The following is a 5,549-nucleotide window of genomic DNA, read 5'->3' as shown; positions in this document are numbered from 1 at the left end:
TAATAAGTTATTTAACATATGAATGGGTCATGAAAACAGTAAAACATGAATGAGACGGATGCAAACGGATTAATTACAAGATTTGAATGATTAATTACACTAGTAGAAAAACCCCCTACGGTGGCGGTTATAAATGACCTTTTGTGGCGGTTGTTAGAGAATTAGGGTCCGTCGTTTATCGCGGCGTCGTATAAACTTTACGGCGGTTGTAGATGGTTGTTGAACCGCCGTTATAGATGTCCTATAGTGGCGGTTTTTATACAAAACCGCCATTATAAACCTATCTAATACGACGGTTTTTAAACAAGAACCGCCATTATAATTCATTAAAACCGCCACCATAGGTATTTCAAAAAAAAATTACCACTCAAACTTGATACTACATGTTATCTATAACGTCAGTTGTAGCAATAGAACCGTCGCGAAAGGTTAGTATAACGTCGGTTGTAATTCAAAAACCGCCGCTATAGGTAATTATAACGTCGGTTGGTTGGTGAAGAACCGCCACTAAAGGCCTTTTTTTTTTTTTTTAATTTTTAACCTTTTGACGTCGGTTTTAATGAAACCATGAAACCGTCGTAACAATTTTATATATTTTTTTAAATAAAAAAATATTTCTACGAAAATTTCAGCATCACCTCCCCATAAATTTAATGATTCCAAATACTATAAGAACCAAACAAAACCTGTGAATAGAAATATAACCACATTTGTAATATTCAAACAACAGAAGTCCAACAAACTAACATTCATGTGTCATCACATCCAACAAAATAACATCATCACAATCACCAAAGATACATCTAAGTGTATGAATAACACACGCCTTAGTTGATAAACTAATCTACAAGCTCTCTAAACATTTGGTAGCCCACTCTTCTTTGATCTCATAAATGTCGCCATCTGACATAGTTGAATCCGCCATAAACTATAGTTGACAAATAGATCAATGAATAAGAAAATAAAGCTACAACTAGATAAATAAACCAAATCAAAAATTTAAATAATACATACCTTCTCAAATTGTTCTTCTTTGCTTCTCGTAAATAAAAAAGTTATGTTATACATTTACTTCATAACATAGTAACCACACTCGTAATCCACAAGTAGTAGCCTCCCTACTCCATATGTCAAAAGCATTGAGGAGACCGATAACCACAGTCCACAACATAAGATTCTGTAACTCTCTTTTGGCTTTCCAGACCAAAAAAACTGAATGTTTCTGAAAGAACGGGCAAAAAAATTGAGAAAAAATGAATCAATCTTCACACATTGACTGACACCTTTAAAGTTTCAACCATAGATTAAGCTCGAGTGTACATACATATCCAGGCACACTTTTATTTCTAAGAAATGCTCATAGGAAAAAGAGTACTGATTTATATGTCATAAATTTGATGCCCGTCATTGCCTACTAGAAGAAATAATACAACTGGCTTCTCTCGAAATATTGTTCCTTTTAAAAGTACTTCCTTCCTACAAGTTAATCTTATCAAAAGAGAAACTCCGCCATAGAGGAATGTAATATCCCCAATGAGTAAAAAAAACCACGGGTAAAAACAAACATTGCTCATGTCTGACTAGTCAAGCAACTACTCTATAATGGAAGTCAAGCTACCTGGTCAGTTGCTCAGAGACTATTTCATCTTTCAGAAGGTCCGACATTTCTTGAGTGTCCATCCTATGATTGAAGCATCCATTTTGATCAGATGTTAACATATGGACCTTGGATTAAAGTTCAAACTGTCTTCACAACTTACATAAATTGTACGATCTTTATCGGGTGCGCATACTTACACAGCTTTAATGTGCGACTGTGAGCGAGTAACCTAGGGTGTAGTACGTGGTGTGCAACTACAACATCGCAGGATTCATTACCAGCCAAAGTTTCAAATATAAACCAAAAATAGATAAATGATAAAGCTCTACCTCAAAAATAAATGTTGACTAGAACCATAGCTCACCCACCACACAGCACTGGATGGAGAATAAGTCATCACTAACAGTCCAGACCCCCTATATAGTCCTCGAATTCCGTTTGACTTCACAACTTTACGTACAACATCAAGGCCACCATTGTAGGCTGTGTAGCTCGAATATCCTTTTACCTTCAACTTCTGACTAACCTAAACAATGATTCGAGTGCAAAAAAAAAAAAAAAAAAAAAAAAAAAAAAAAAAAAGAAAGAAAAAGCAGAACCTCAGCATAAATGAACATTAATAGACTAGAGAGCCACCTGCTCACAATAGTCCATTTCATAGAACTATAGAACATATGTCACAAAGCTGGAGCGAAGCAAAAACTAAAATCGAGCCAGCACCTATTCAAAGTTCAAACCCAAGAAACATCCCCTTCTATACACCCACAAGAGGCACTATGGTGATGGTGTTGTTGTTGACGTGTCAGACACAACATTATGTCGGGTGGGTAGGCCGTAGGGGTAACATAGTCCAAAACCCATCATCTTCAATTAGAAGAGCTTATCCTATACTAGCATTATTATCAGTGCTCTAAATTGGTATACGTATAAATCAAGTACATACCACATCAACTGGAACAAACACGGTCGAGCACAAAGCGAGCCTAACATTCCAAAGAACTCCGTTTGATATGGCGGCCTTGGATGGTTCGGAAAAATTAAGAGGTCCAACAATCCTGTAAGCGCGACTTTGGTAGTCTCCAAAGCGATGAAGGAATATAGTTTTGGATGGGACTGCACCAAATGAATGACAAAGGCAAATCCTCTGTACAAACCAGGTATTCCGTCGGCTTTGAGTATGGTTCTAACAATTGTATATGCGATTCTCACAAGAATATCCTTAGATGCGACTGTAGCCTAGTCTTGAAAATGAAACGTATAAAGAGCGATCTGTTATCCCTGTAAATAGCCCAGCTCAACAACATATATAATTTAGTCTTGTCGAGCACTGCAAAGCAAAGTTTAATCTCAGAAAAACGGAACGGATGGCGAGTTTGGTGTTGGAAACAAGTATTTAACAGTCATCCATCTAAAGCATTCTTCTTTTGCAATGAAAATAATTCATCACAAATTCCATCTATCCACTTGAGCATGGATTGATAGTTAAAATTAAGGGGATAATCTTGAAATTAAAATGATTAACTCCAAACCAAAGTAAATAAAGATGATAAAAGCATATAATGCTCACATTTCTTCCTGAATTTGATCATATATAAGATTGAATGATTGATTTTTGAATGGAATACTTACCTGTCCAAATGACGCAACTCACGCAACTCGAGTACCTCTCAGCTCCATCGCCAAAAATTATGAATCACGGTTACCGATTTGTATCATCAATTGGACAATCCCTATTACTAATCCAACAGAAATAGCTTATAGATTCTAAACAATTAGGGTCAATTTAAACACGAATCTAGCAATAATGAGGTGGTAACTTACCTAGGATATTGAACGAGTCTGGTGAAGAGATGCCCATTTCATGGTTGTCGACGAAGGCGTGAGAAGGAAATGGACGGGTGCTATTGATGATTGAATTGAGGGGATTGAGCTTTTGGGGTGTGGGGATGAAGAGACGATGAATGAACCAATGCGCTGAATCGTATATTAGGGAATTGTAAAGGGTTTTACTATTAAAGTCGTTTGTGATTAAAAACCGACACAAAAATAAATAATGGCGGTTTTTTTGTCCAAAAAATTGTCACTTACTATTATTTTTTAGCGTCATTTTTAACGTCGGTTGTTCATATAACCGTCATAATTGACTTATGTTGGCGGTTTTTTTTTGGAACCGCCATAAAAAAATTCAGTTATCACGTCGGTTCTTACATAAACCGCCACAATAGACCTCTTACATACATAAAAATTTTGTTCCCGCCAATTTATTGGACTTTTCGCGTCGTTTCTCTTAGAACCGCCACGATAACTGCGTCGTAATAGGGGTTTTTTCTACTAGTGTTAGTGACATCGGTGAATGAAACAAACTAAACATGATGAATTAATGACAAATTAATGACGAACATGTGAATGAACAGATGAAAACTATATCAAAGACGAATTCCAGAAACTCAACATGAACAAATTGAATCTCTACAACCCGGAATTGAATTCAATGACGAAAACCCGCAAATATGGATTATAAGGGATTTAAGTCGGATTTGACAATTAAAGCATGTTAATGAATGATGAATTATACACATGTGAATATTAAACTATTGTACCGAAGAATTAAAGAAAACAAGTGAAAACAAATAATCAAAGACGAATTACAGAGGACGAAGGAAGAAGAAAAGAAGCAGGAACTGCGGCAGCCTCACGAAGAGGCGCAGCAGAATGCGCTCCTTCAAGAGGCGCAGCGATTCTTGCGTCTTTTTTCTCGATCATCGATCTTAAAAATCCGTAAAAAAGGATTTTAAAGACGGTTTTAGAAATCGGTTTTAATGAGGTATTTTCGACGTAAATCTTACAATGAGTGATACAAAAGGTAAATACAATAAATAAATAAGGATCATACACCCTCAGACTTACATGTTGACGAAACGAGAAGAACTAAGATATCGATTAGTGAATGCTCGACGCGAATGCAAAGAGAGTGCCCTCGTAAGAGGAAAACGATTGATTAATTAAGTTGATTGAGTGTAGTTGGTCAAATTGGTCGGTCATGCAACGGAGAGGCTGGTACCCGGAAAGATCCGAGCTTACGTGGTCGAAAGTTCAAGCACGTAGGCGCCAATAAGTAAGAACAAAGTCTAGAATGCAAAGGGAGAAGAGAAGGGCGGACACTCGCGTGAGAAATATGAGGAGCGAAGGCTCCTATTTATACTAATCACGTGAAGGAATTAGGGTTTCGGAGACTCTTTGGAAGTGAATCTCGGAAAGATATGAAAAAGATACGTGAAACATGCGAAAGGGCCTGGGAAGAGGCGCAGCAGCCATGCTCGCGTCTCTTGGAAGAGGCGCAGCGCCTGCTGCGTCTATTCCCGGGAGGTTTCCTCCTGCTGAAGAAAGATTTCCGCGTTTGAGTTATGGTAGGACGGAAATAATTCGACTTCCTTAATATCTTATATGAATATTACGGGATATTATTTGCCAAAAGATAAAACATGTGAAATATGGAATAGAAATACCCGGAACATTCCAGAACATTCTGAATCGGGATTTAACAGTTATCAGGAAATGGAGACGGTTTTTGACCCGGACTCCGAATGTACTCTAATTACTGCCAAAACGACCGTATCGGTACGTAGATGACAACCGTGAGGTAGACATTTAATATTTGAGCAATCACTTGACGATAATCTTACGAACTGTCACAAATCGTTCCGCGCATCAAACATGCGGCCCAATCATCATCGGGTGGTTTGCGGGAGGTGCAGAAATGAGGTATCTACAGAGCCCCCACTTTGACTGAGGCTTGGACAAGGCGAAAGTCAAAGTATAGCCATCAGGTCAATCGAAGATTACAACATGACGACTATGGCGACGCGAGGCGGCTCAAGGGGTCTGAACCAAGGACCTGTCGTCGGGAACATTTTAGAGTCTGTCGACTATCGGGGAGGGTCGTTTAAAG

The 5,549-nt window shown here is 38.0% G+C and overlaps 1 pseudogene; it reads right to left on the bottom strand.

Annotated features, from left to right (window-relative positions):
* Window positions 1–689: 689 nt before the first annotated feature.
* Window positions 690–2,904, bottom strand: LOC141649564 (uncharacterized; annotated as a pseudogene).
* Between the last annotated feature and the right edge of the window lie 2,645 nt (window positions 2,905–5,549).

The sequence above is a fragment of the Silene latifolia genome, chromosome 3, assembly GCF_048544455.1.
Source record: "Silene latifolia isolate original U9 population chromosome 3, ASM4854445v1, whole genome shotgun sequence".
Lineage (NCBI taxonomy): Eukaryota > Viridiplantae > Streptophyta > Magnoliopsida > Caryophyllales > Caryophyllaceae > Silene > Silene latifolia.
Note: the sequence above shows the minus strand (reverse complement) of the source record. Positions and strands in the feature narration are given on the sequence as shown.